General features: G+C 36.3%; 1 protein-coding gene and 1 non-coding gene across 6 annotated transcripts in view; one reads left to right on the top strand and one right to left on the bottom strand.

Moving 5' to 3' along the window:
- LOC108706643 (rap guanine nucleotide exchange factor 2) overlaps positions 1 to 14437 on the top strand; it is a 211349-nt gene that overhangs the window by 49597 nt on the left and 147315 nt on the right. The gene's annotated exons all lie outside the window — the stretch shown is intronic.
- On the bottom strand, positions 440 to 558 carry LOC121399567. The gene has a single exon (XR_005965138.1). It is a non-coding gene; the product is annotated as a 5S ribosomal RNA (ribosomal RNA).

Raw genomic sequence — 14437 nt, 5'->3', positions numbered from 1 at the left:
CAATTGAAGTGCAAGGCCAGACAATAATACAAGAAAGCCCTGTACTTTATAACTGCAGGTGCCTAGGAAGATGTTAAGTACAGCGCTTTGGAGCAGCTGACAGCTGGCATCCCCTCACACTCATTCCTTGTTACATAGTTACATAGTTACATAGTTAAATTGGGTTGAAAAAAGACAAAGTCCATCAAGTTCAACCCCTCCAAATGAAAACCCAGCATCCATACACACACCCCTCCCTACTTTTAATTAAAATTCTATATACCCATACCTATATTAACTATAGAGTTTAGTATCACAATAGCCTTTAATATTATGTCTGTCCAAAAAATCATCCAAGCCATTCTTAAAGGCATTAACTGAATCAGCCATCACAACATCACCCGGCAGTGCATTCCACAACCTCACTGTCCTGACTGTGAAGAACCCTCTACGTTGCTTAAGCCTACGACACCTGGTATTCCCAGGCGGTCTCCCATCCAGGTACTAACCAGGCCCGACCCTGCATCGCTTCTGAGATCAGACGAGATCAGGCACTTTCAGGGTGGTGTGGCCGTAGGCTTTATAAATAAAGGGCAAGAAAGGTACCGACCCTTGTACATGCCAGAGTAGCAGGTGATACCAGTAGGGAATATGAAGAGCTGTGTCTACAAGATGAACAGCATTGTGGACAGAGAACCTGTCCGTCCCCCCCTTTTTTTGTCCTTTGGTTCTTGGAAATGCCTTTAATAGAAAAGCTTGTTCTTTTCACTAAATATTATCAGGTTCCTACCATGCACTGATAATGGTTGCTGAGAATTTGAAAAGCTGCATGAATGGGCTTGCATTCCTTCTGAAACAGTGTTCGTGTTTCTTTATTCACTCTTTGGTCTTATTCTCCCAGACACAGAACTGAAACAGATTTACAGTAACTGAAAAAAAAAGAAAGTTGGGGTTAATTTGCCTAGAAATACACATAATGAAAAAGCAAATACCACAGGTTGGATGTATTTAAAAGCTGACTTCCTTCATTTTTTCACTTCTGTGCTAGTAAATATTATGCCTATAAATAGCCAGTGCAAATGGGGAGGGGGGGAAATATATATATATATATTCTATATGTCCCATGCAGCCTGGTTCCTGCAACTTCAACTTAGTATTACAAGTGTGGAGGTTTTTTGCACTTTTTACCCTGGAAAAGAAGTATGATCCTCAAAATCCTGATGCTGAACTGGCGGTTCAGTTCCTATTCTCAGAATATCAGAAGGTTTACAGTAACAGTACCCCGCGGGGTTAAGTGTTAGCCTTGTCAGCTCTGACAGAAAAGCCGTGGTCAGAAGACTTTAGTTTCCAGATTCTTCAATGGGTCTTGACGGTGGTCTTAACAGTTTTGATGGCCTCTCCCTTTGAACCTTTAGAGAAATTGATGGATTGTCTCTTGTATTGTATTGTGTTTGCGTACCAATTGACTGTCAGGGAGGTCCCAAAGGACCTTAGAGTGCATTCTACCAGGGCTATGGCTACTTCCTGGTTGGCTGAAGCCATGTCCCGCCACAAGGCACCAAGGTGGACTTCGGCCTCTACCTTTATTCGGAATTACAAACTGGATGTCATGTTTTCCCAAGAGGCAAGATTTGTGAGGAAGATTCTCCAAGCGGTCATACCCTGAATGATTCCATAATAAACAGTCTTTGGTTTTCCTCCTTTTTTTTTTTTTTTAGCTAGGGGAGATCCAAAAGTTGAGGATTTGCTTGCATGGTGACTTGCGAAATAGAGATATTTTATCAGCGTACAGTAATTTCTATTTCCAAGTCACTCCCCATGGCAGCATTCACCAACTTCCCTCCCTTCAGTTGTGCTTGGTTACTAAGATTAAGAAAGTCAAGGAAAGGGAGTGGTTGGAAGTTATATAGTCCTGTTTAGTGATGGGCAAATCTGAACCTTTTCGATTCGCTTAAAATTTGCAAAACAGAGAACATTCATGCTTTGAAGTCTGTGGGCAACATTTTTTTTTCTGCGCAACAAATTTTTGACGTGCAATAATTTTTTCACTCATTACAATCTATGTGCTTCACGGCGAAAAATTTCACTCATCACTAGTCATGTTTAACCTTTTCCTGTCCAATGACCTTGCGAGGCGGGAATTACCCAATGTTGGTGACTGCTGCCATGAAGAGTGACTTGGAAATAGAAATGACTGTAAGCTGAAATAATTTCTTTATTTGTGTGTGTGTGTGTTTTGCTATACATCACATACTGACACTGACGGAGATGGCAGATATGAACTTTGAGAAAGGTCTCAGCCGAGACGGAAACATCAGTTAAATTTCCACCTTTTCACTTTTCACTGTGAGTGCAGTTTTATATGATAGTTGTTTTTCGTATTCTAGCACCCAACCAATTGACATATACAAATGGAGTGCAAACTGCATGTGTGTGTGTGTGTGTGTGTATATATATATATATATAGTGAATAAAGTACCCCCTCTTGTAAAATATAAGGATATTATAAGTTACCGAGGAGTTTCATGACCATATAAAAACACGAGGCCGAAGGCCGAGTGTTTTTATACAGGTCATGGAACTCCGAGGTAACTTCTAATATCCTCATATTTTGCAACTGGGGGTACTTTATTTATTATAATACACAAGTTTCAGTGAGTCATGTGACGGAAATGACATCAGAACTCACCGTTTATAACTGATGACATCAGAACTCACCGTTTATAAGGATATAATTTACAGGATATTCATGGCTTTTGTGTATTATATATATATATATATACATATATTTATATCAGGCATGTCCAAAGTGCGGCCTGGGGGCCAATTGCGGCCCTTTTTCAAATTTACACCGGCTGCATCCTGACGACGGTTCAGAGAGAACCGAAACGCGTTGATGTGGGAGAGTTTGTAATACTCCAATAAAAGATACTTCTTTATCACTACACCTGTGAGTGCTCCTAACTGCATTTATCTATTTCCCTCTGAGGAGCACCCGGGATATGATCCAGTGAGGGTGAGTGCCGGTGAATCATATGACTATATATATATATATATATATATATATATATATATATATATATATATATATATATATATATATATATATATATATATATATATATATATATATATATATATATATATATATATATATATATATATATATATATATTATATATATATATATATATATATATATATATATATATATATATATATATATCTATATATATATATATATATCTATATATATATATATATATCTATATATATATATATATATCTATATATATATATATATATCTATATATATATATATATATCTATATATCTATATATATATCTATATATATATATATATCTATATATATATATATATATCTATATATATATCTATATCTATATCTATATATATATCTATATCTATATATATATCTATATCTATATCTATATATATATCTATATCTATATATATATCTATATCTATATCTATATATATATCTATATCTATATATATATATCTATATCTATATATATATCTATATCTATATCTATATATATCTATATATCTATATATCTATATATCTATATATATATATATATATATATATATATACACATACATACATACATACATACATACATACATACATACATACATACATACACATATATATATCTATATCTATATCTATATCTATATCTATATCTATATCTATATCTATATCTATATCTATATCTATATCTATATCTATATCTATATCTATATCTATATCTATATCTATATCTATATATATAGGAATCTATTGGGCACAATTTAAATTTTGCATAAAGTTTAGCATACTGTGTAATTTAATCCATATGTTCGTTGTTGGCCAAGGTGACAGGCCTCCATTTTTCTCATCTTTTTCTACTGTTTAATTTCCTTCTCATTTGCCTAGTCATAGTCAAGTATCATCTTATTAAATATGTTACAAGGAAATTCAGTGTTTCTATTTATAGGTATACGTTAAACATATAGACTATTATGTTGATGGAACATTTCATATATGTTAGTTATTGCTTCTTGCATAATGTTTTACATTTTTCCCATACTATAAAATATGGTCAGTGTATTGCAGTTTTAAGGGAATGAATACTTTATTTAAAAATAGGATTATACTTTTTGTTTTGCTTAAATAGATCCCTGCAAGGTTATTGTGTGCACCGAATCATGCTCATTTCAGTTAATTTAGTACTATTGTAGATGCTATATATATAGAGATCTGTATTGTGGAGACAATTAATATGGCAGCTCCCTTTTATATATTTAAATGCCAGGATGGGAGGACTAATTATACATGCTCAGCTATGCAAGTAGATAAAATGCTCAGAACCTTTATTTTCAAAGGAATCCCTTTGTCTCACAGGTCAAATGATGGTTTAATATGCCATGTTCTAGTTCAAGCAGTATTCTATCCGCCAGAAAATGCATCACCTATTGTGAAAGGGAACTGGCTTCTCATAGGTGATGGGATCGAGGACATTGATCCGTGTGCCACTGAATTGGGTTCCATGTTGTTCTGTGAATGGAGTGACAGGTTTTCCCTGTCTTGTTATAACACCAGAAGCAAACTTGTGACAAAGTAACATGTACAGTATATGACTTTATAGTCTGTAAAATAATAGCATGGCAAAAATGTTGTTAGTAATATACTGTGATCCCAATACCTTTATGCCTGCAAATTCTTCTCATAATTTGCTTAACAAATAGCAGTATTTCTACTGGGCAACAGGAAAAGATTAAAAGAGAAAACTGCAGGAATAGTCATTGTTTTAACTTATAACATACCCTCCATCTCTTTCCACATTCTTATAATTCATAGTTTACACAATTTTAAAATGATTTGGGGTACTGACCATCAAAGCTTTTGGCTATCCCTCTGCTACCTCTGTTGGATAACAAAGGACAGCTTGAATCCCTGGTGTAGGATATCTTCGTTAAACCAGTTTTGTATAGATTGCATTGCTGCAATGCAAAGCATTAATGGAGGGATCACATTGCAGCTTATTATGTGGAAGTTCCTAGTAAAGATGAAAAGATATCTTTTTATTGCCATTATGAGCTTTTCCCTAACACACAAGCAAAATTTGTATTGTCTGTGAAGTAACAGTATCACATGAAATCATTGCTCTGTGCCGCCAGTCTAGAAGATTGGTTAAATCAAGACACTCAGTGTTGTGACAATTTAAAGAAGAAGGTATGGCAAATCAACCAGTGTTGTACCCGTCTAAAAGAGTGGGTAAATCAAGACACTCAGGGGAAAATTTACTTAAGGGCGAAGTGAATAACGCTGGCGAAAATTCACCAGCGTGACGTCATTTTGGGACTTTGCAGATTTACTAACAGGCGCTAGCGAAGGAGATAGACTCTAGCGCTACATTGCACTCTAACGCCAGACAAATTTTTGCTCTGGCGAATGGACATTACGCAAATTCACTAAGATGCGGATTTTACTGAACATTACCTCTTGTGCCAGACTTGCCTTCAGACTTGCCTTCGCCATCTCAGACCAGGCGAAGTGCAATAGAGAAGATAGGACTTCCAGTTTTTCAGGGTGATAGGCACGATAAGATCATAAATTCTTTTAGGGTACCCGGCTTCCCCTCTACATTTCCTAACATATGGCACATAAACTATACACTGGGCACATTTGTAGGGCAATATAACAACTCTATTTTATTTTATTATGGTTCCTTGGGCTTGTGTAGTGTAATGTATTTGTTGCAACATATACGTCCATTCAACTTTTAACTTTCCGCCGTATGCAAATTAAGGGCTATGCCAGTCTAAAGAGGTGGGTATGGCAAGTCAGCTAGTGCTGTGCCAGACTAGGAAAGGAGTTAGAGCAAATCAACCAGTGCTGTGTCATACAGCAGACCCTATGACTGTGGTGGGACCTGTACCATTGCTGGGTCTGCTATATGATTTAAAGGAGAAGTCAACCCCTTCGGCGCTAAAATCCCCCCCCCCTCTACTGTGTTGCCAAGGAAAAGTCAACCCCTCAAAATCCCTCCCCTGTGTTGCCCCCCCTCCCTCTTCCCCCCTGGCCTACCTCCCCCCCCCCCCGGGCAAATGCCCCTAAGTTGTACGCACAGGAGAAGATGGCGCCTGTGAACTCCGTGGACAGGACCTGCGCCGAGGATTAAGTAGCAACTATGGGGCATTTGCCCGTCGGGGGGAGGTAGGCCAGGGGGGAGGGGGGGCAACTCAGGAGCTGGGAGGGATTTTAGCGCCAAAGGGGTTTAGTTCTCCTTTAAGCTAGTGGGAGTTGGCATTCTCTTCCATAGAAAATATTGTTTAAATATTATATTGATTTATGAGAGAATTTATATTGTTACATTTAACAATCCACTATTTCTTATGTAACCTTAACATGATAAATATCTGACTAAAAAGAATGAAACAGGAAGGTGATTTAGACAAGCTGTTTGTTGACAGTGTCTTGAGATCTACTGGTAGATCCCGGTCTACCTTTTGGGCACCCCTGCCCTAGGAGCTGCAAGGGTCATGTGTATTTGCAGGTATAAATTACATGTAAATTTTTGATTTGGCACCATGCCTTACTTAAATCATTCTATTCTTTCTTATATCCATGGTTTATACAAAAGTCTTAAATATGGTATCAAAACTGATATTTTTAGGGTATCTCAAAATGTATGTCTCCGTTAATATTTGTGTCACTTGAAAACATGCATGCCCTTAATGTTCTCCATGTAATCATGCACCTTAGACATATAACCATAAACCGTCACCCAAAACAAATATTCAAAATCCTATTTTATCACATTAGTCAAGCAAAATGAACTTAAATTACACTTTATAAATTATTTCAATCTTGTTTCCTTCAGTCTGGAAAATCATAATTATAGCAAGCAGGCAGGAGCCATTTTGTGGACACTGTTATTAAGACAAGCCTTGCATCATATCAGAATCTTGTTTGTGCACCAGAATGGGGGACCTGATGTCCATCTCCATGCCCTGGCTACACAATTAAATGGTGAAGAGAACGGAGGAATGTGTGGAGAGCAGTGACATCTAGGAAGTGCTGAATAGAATGTGAAAGTAACTGTCTGCCCCGCCTCTATGCCCAAGGCATAGAGGAGGGGCTGACAATATTTGATTGACAGCTAAGATTTTTAAATGAGCTTACAACAGCTATAAGTTCTTTAATAAAAAATAGAAATTAGATTTCATGTTTAATTTGAAAAGGACTTTTATTAAACTGCTTTTTGTGTCTGAGTGACAGGTCCACTTTAAGGTAACTGTTGAGGAGACAATGGGCCCTGAACTATAGGATAAATGTTCCTGAGGAATGCTTACATGTATTATTTAGTAGGAACACTGGTGTAACTGATGGGATGTAAATCTTAAAACACATGAATATGTTGTACTTAATCAGTGAGGGTGGGACACACACATTTGCCTACAATTTTATAAATGCAGTTGGTTTCTATGTATGTCTCAGACTGTGTGATTTCCTTTGTATTGATTTTTTTCCGTCTGATTTCGTTTGGTGTGGCCGTGATTCTACTCTATGGAAAGTCATAGTGTGCCATCTAGTGGCTCTGTGGGGAACAGGCTTCTTATCAAAGTTACACAGACTGCCAAATAAAAACCTTACAGGAGGCCCATTTCCTTAAAGTCCAGTATAAGCAAATTATTCTTATTTTTACCTTTTTTTTTTTTTTTTTACTTGATGGGAACTAAGCTGCATAAACAATATTAAACATATGAATCCAAATACAGAAAGATCTGTTATTAAACTCCAGGTCCTGAGCATTCTGTGTGATATATCCTATGCTTGAGCCTCCAAAAGCAACATTACAATGAAAGTAAATGTATTTCAGTGTGTTGTATACCTCTCTCTCTTCTATGGATATGGATCCTATACCAGAAATACAAATGTTTTATATAATATTTTCTTCCTGTCCATATCTTTGAGCATGACATTTTATGATTTGGGGCAAATATTATTTCCGTCCCACTATGTGCATGTTAAATAGCTCAAAATCAAAAATTCCCCCCACAGGGTGTCACCTTTTCATGCTTATGTGTCTGCCCAATTCAGCCTTCACACTAACCTGGGGGTTGCTCAGGCCTTCAGTAGGTTGAATTGTTCATTACAGTTCCTATATAACAAGGGAATGTACCATTTTCCCATAAAAGCAGCCAAATAGAACTTATGTGGGTTTCTTCCTGCTGCTACATAACTAACTATGTGCAACAGAAATAAACTAGTAAAGACTTGTCCCTGTTGTTGGTCTTACCATCCTGGTGTACTCACAGCACACAAATACAGTTGCACATAACACATTCTTCACCCTGACTTTTTTTTTTGTAATTGTTGTTTTATTGGCCAGAAAATGCATTTTATTGCCCAGTGTAACACGCATGAGTGCTAAGCATACTACATAATAATTAATTTAATAAATTGTATTTGTTATTTTGTTTTTTTTAGTTCCACATTGCTGTTGATTACTTGGTTGTGTCCATAAAACATTCATTGCAAGGGAGACTAGTGTTACTGAGGTTTTTGATCCCAATGTGCCGCAATTCTTTTTATTCCTTTGATTATTATTTGATTTATTTAACTTTTAGAGGCAGATTGAATGGTTAATTCAAAGGTTTGTTTTTTTTTTGTTGGGCAAAACTCACAAATTTTAATTTAAAACCACAAACTCAAATTTGAAAGTGAGATTTATCACACCTTGACCCTGGAAACTGTTTCTAATTCGACTATTCTCCACCTAAAACCTGCCAACTTCATGTAGAATTTTTTCATAAATAACATACCATTCGAATTGTGAATAAAATCGAATTTATTTAGGGTTTAAAAAAATTCACATTACCCTAAGGGGGTTTTTACTCAGGGTTTAAAAAATTCTGAAAAATTGATGATTTTTTTAAAAGTCAGATTTTATTTAAAAAAATCACAAATTAAAACTATCAACTCGAATTTTGAATGTGAGATTTATCACACCTTGACCCTGGAAACTGTTTTTCTAATTTGACTGTTCACCTAAAACCTGCCAAGTTCATGTATAAGTCAATGGCAGAGGCAGTGGCGTAACTAGTTGTTACTGGGCCCCATAGCAAATTCAATTTAGGGCCCCAAAATATTTATAAGTTGGCCTATTTTACCAAGATATATTAAAATTGCTAATTAATTAGGGTCTCACTGGGCCCCCTACACTCCTGGGCCCCCCTGCAACCGCAGGGTCTGCTTCCTCTATAGTTACGCCCCTGGGCAGAGGTCACTTGAACTATTTGAAGATGTTAATAGTAGTGATGAGCCGCATTTTTGCCAAGTTTCACTTCTAAAATGATGCCACATAGATTCCTGTGGGAGAAAAAAAATGTTGCACATCAAAAAAAATATGGGGCGTCAAAAAAGTATTTTTTTCGGAGGAAAAACCGAATTATTCATTTAACTGCTACTCTCTGGGAAAACCAAGTAAACATTCTGCTATTTGCCAGTGTCATTTGAAACCTTTAACTTTTAATATGTCATAAAATGACTAAAGAAAAAAAAGTAACTTTTCAAGTGGTCTTCATTTTTCTTTTTTATAGTTGTTGAATTATTTGCCGCCTTCTTATGAAAAAGCTACATAACCACAAATAATAAAAAATAAAAACCAGTTGCTAATTGTCTCAGAATATCACTCGCTACAACATACTACAAATTGATTTTAAAGTGGACCTGTCACCCAGACAGAAAAATCTGTATAATAAAAGCCTTTTCAAAGTAAAAATGAAATCTAAATTCTTTTTTTTATTAATGTATTCATAGCTGTTGTAAACTGGTTTATAAAATCTCAGCTGTCAATCAAATATTGCTTGCCCCTCCTCTATGCCTAGGCATAGAGGCGGGGCAGGCAATTACTTTCACTTTCCATTCAGCACATACTAGATGTCACTGCTCTCCCCACGTTCCTCTGTTCTCTTTACCATTTAATTGTGTAACCAGTGCATTGGAAAGGACATCAGGTCCCCCATTCTGGAGCACAAACAAGATTTTGAGATGATGGAAGGCTTGCCTTAATAACAGTAGCCACAATATGGCTCCTGCTTGTTTGCTATAATTATGAATTCCCAGACCGAAGGAAACAAGATTCAAATAATTTATATAGTGTAATTAAAGTTTATTTTGCTTAACTAATGTGATAAAATAGGATTTGGAATATTTTTTTCGGGTGACCGGTCCCCTTTAAAGGTGATCGGTCCCCTTTAAAGGTGATCGGTCCCCTTTAAAGGTGATCGGTCCCCTTTAAAGGTGATCAACCCCTTCAATTTTTAAGGCTCCTGCTTTTACTGAAACCTTTCTCTCTTGACACACTAGAAAGCTGGGATTCTTAGGGCAAAAATATGTTGTTAGTAAAGGTATGCCATCTGTTATCCAGAATGCTCGGGACCTAGGGTTTTTCAGATAACTGATCTTTTTGTTATTTGGATCTTCATATCTACTAGAAAATCATGTATACATTAAATAAACCCAATAAGCTGGTATTGATGATGTCTTGGTTTTGATCAAGTACAAGCTTCTGTTTTATTATGACAGAGAAAAAGGAAATAATTTTTTTTAAAATTTGGATTATTTTAATATAATGGATTCTATGGGAGACAGCCTTTTCGTAACACGGAGCTTTCTGCAAAAGGGGTTTTCCGGATTATGGATCCCATGCACATTGTGTGTTCTCTCTAATGTTCTGTCACCGTATGATGTGATAGGATATAGAAACGCCGATTATAAACGATATAAAGAAGCAACTCGACAATAAAAGATCCTTTTATTTTACGTTTCGACTGTATCTGTGAGCATCCCAGCAAATGCAGTCTGCAAATATATTTGGCTTCTCTTAGTATCTTTTATGTATTGATAACTTTGCTTTGGAATGACTGTATTCAGGGGGTCTGTGCATTCTATCGGCAGAAAGTCTGAGGGATTCATGTTAACTGTGTTTTTTTATTAGTAGGTTTTTTTTGGTCTGAAGGAGATTGAGTTATGCTTTGCTTTCTTATTGTAAAGTTTGCTCTTTTCTCCCAATATGAAGTCAGTAATTAGATTGGTAAGCACTGGATTCTGCAGGGAGTATTGGATTTGACAACAAGTGCAGAGTTTACATCCCCAGAGATTCCTTCTTAATTTACTTTCTCCACTAAAGGTCAGCACACAACAGCAGTAGGAGTGCTGCTATGAAAAGCCTTTATGTCTTGGTGGGAGGTGGGTTCCTTTTCCCGCAAATGTTGCCGTTTTCTCTGTTGGATGAATGTGCTGATAAGTTCTCTGCTCGCAGTTTCACCTGCAGGAATCCATTGTGTCTTTTACAAAGAAACCCCTCTTTTATTGGGCTGTTTACCAGCTAATGGGGAGGAGCAGGCACTAGTTAACACAAGAGGATTACTGTTTGTTTACCTTGCTTTTTTATACTGTTTGTTTTACAGCTGGAAGGAAGAGATTCCCTGCTTAATAAATAGGCCTTTGCATACTTAATGAGAAAGTGAGTTACTGTAAGATTTTCAAGATCTATAATTAATCATTTAATCTTTCTTAAAGCTGGCCTATAAATTAAACTTGTTTCTATTTGCTATTATGTATTGCCTTAGTTTGAGTCAATAATAAGGGGGGTAAATACAAATATTTACTTTTAATTTCTTACAGGGTCTACACAGGGTTACAAAATATAAAATTATACTTAATTAAAATAGATGCATTTATATGTGCATTATAATAGCACCACAACAATTATCCATGGCAGCCTATGAAATAGTTGCATCCATTTTCTAAACTGTAGGAGAAAACAAATTCCTGATTGTATAGCTTCTCATAATAACGCCATTTGTGTAGTGACCAGAACGTTACCCATATTAGTAATTTAAAGGTTAAGTAAACCTTTAAAAGACATGTAAAATTGATGAGAGGGCTATTCTAAGCACTTCTGCAATGTACATTCATATTTTTTTTTGAATTCCAAGATATTAAAGGATACATGTACTGTTAATATGAATGAGTTTTGTTACAACAGCACCACCTGCTGTTCATTTTCCCACCAGTCTGAGCACCAAGTAGTCAAAGGAAGTTGTCAGGAGAAAGATAGAGGCTGCTCTGATATTCCTTTGCTCCGGAAAAAAATTAGAAACCTCAGATAACTTTTCTCACATCTTTCCTAAGCAGAAAAACATCAAAGCAGCCTCTTTATATATGAGTTGTTTCTTGTTCCACAGTTTAAAAGAATGTTGAAACTGAGCAAAGTTCTATGAAGACATATCTTAGCTGGAATAGACATGAACTGAACTGTTAATGTGCAGCCTTGTGTAGTAAAAGTAATATATAAAATCAGTTACCTCTTATTGGAATAATGAGAAGCACATCTTTAAAGAGGTGGTTCACCTTTGAGTTACTTTTAGTATGTTATAGAATGGCTAATTCTAAGCAACTTCTCAACTGGCCTTAATTTTTTTCTTTTTTTATAGTTTTTTAATTATTTACCCCTTTTCTTCTGTTTCTTTCCAGCTTTTAGATGGGGGTCACTGACCTCATCTAAAATATAAATGTTCTCTAAGGCTACAAATTCCAGTCTCGTATTCAAATCAGTGCATGCTTTCTAGGGTTGCTAATGGTAATTTGCTGAAATTGCAAGCTAATATGCCAGTTGCTATCCTAAGCAACCAGATAGAACTTATGGAGCTGTTTACTCTGGTATGGTAAAGCATTCTACAGAATAAATATAGTGTTCTAGCTTGCACTATTGCGGCTAATCTATTGGCAGTAATCTGCCTCAGTAGCTTCCTTCTTTTTTAAGGCCATAGTCGGGGCAACTGAAATAGTTAAAAAGGTAAACAATACATAAAGCAACCCCTTTACCAAATTTTAGATTCCTGAGGAACTTTGTTTAGGTCGAAAATTAATTTTTAATTAATTTTCAATCAATTAAAGTAAAAAAAATAACGCTGTCACTATCTGGAATGCTTCTTGTAAAAGTTACTGCAGACAAAAGGTCTGATAGTGGGCCCCAAATCTGGATGCTTCACGGAAGATGTCCTTATCGACAAGTTTTTGAAATGGCTCTAATAGGTTACACAGTATTGGAACATAGTGTAATATATAATGCCATGGAATCACAACCTCCTGCCGTGGTATAAAAAGCTGTTATCAAATAGAGGCTATTTGGCCTATGCTGCCCCTGGTTGTGGGGACAAATTTTGGAGCCATAGCAATGTTATTTGCCCTAAAATAAATGGTTGTTTTTTCAGTGTGCTAGCAACATGGTTGACTGACTGTAATAGAGATAGAACTCACTGCAGGATTCCTGACTGCATGATCCCGTCACGTTGCCCCTAGCAACCTAGAAATAATGTGCTACTATTGGGAAGTCGTCCAGGTCTAGAGCAGTCACTGATCTTTCCCTCTCTGTTTCTCTTCAGGGATGCTTCCTATATAAAATACTGCTCTCTCTGAAGGCTTGACGCTTATGAGAAGTAATATGCTTGGTTTTTTTTCCATTGCTTAACCCCTACTTGACCAGCATTTTTATGTTTGTTTATGTTGCCCTTTTACTTGAAGCCTGAGCGTGTGCAGTTACCGATTTGAATTGTCTTTTATCAGTCTGTTTGAGAGTGTGGTTTGGTTATCTTCACCCACAGCCGTTTGAGGTTTCCGGCTTATGATGTCACCGTCACCCAATCTGACTATTGTTTTTTAATTTATAGCAGGCCATGATTTTATCCAGTACACTATAGTTTAATTGCAAAACTTGCAGGCATGAAACTCTTGGGCTAAAGAGCTCATAGTCTAAAAGTGTTCAGGGAATAAGGCTGAGGAGCTGCACCTTACCTGAGTATTTTTTTTCTTTCCTCCATTTTTGGTTAACATAATCCTCTGTAACTGATGTGAATTTTTTTCCGTCATAGTTTCTCGATTCCCCAACAATAATATAGAGGGACGTTGTATCATCAAGCTCCTTCTGACTGTCTTTTTTTTTATATATTCTTTATTTTTCGTTTTTTTAAAAAACAAAATACACATAATAAACAACATGACTGATATAAAAGAGTTACATGCATACATATCTTGGAAGAAACATTCATGGACTATTGCACGTTGCAAGGTAGTAATCGAATTGCAGATTCAGTCACATTTATAGTGTCCATGGCAATGAGTACAGAAAGTTTTAACCACAAACCTCAAAGTAGAGACATGCATGCACGGTATACATCAATAACAAGGGGAAGGGGGGGGGACACAGTTCCCATGCTAAACCTTTAACTCCCCTCTCAGCAAACGAGGGGGAATACTAAACCCGAGTATTTAGCATCCTATGAGTTGTCACAAGGTCACCCTGAACTGTCTGGGACATATATGTAGAGGGACATAGGAACAGAGTATGCCATTAACTGACCAGCATATTAGTATAA

The sequence above is a fragment of the Xenopus laevis genome, chromosome 1S (assembly GCF_017654675.1).
Source record: "Xenopus laevis strain J_2021 chromosome 1S, Xenopus_laevis_v10.1, whole genome shotgun sequence".
Classification (NCBI taxonomy): Eukaryota; Metazoa; Chordata; class Amphibia; order Anura; family Pipidae; genus Xenopus; species Xenopus laevis.
Note: the sequence above shows the minus strand (reverse complement) of the source record. Positions and strands in the feature narration are given on the sequence as shown.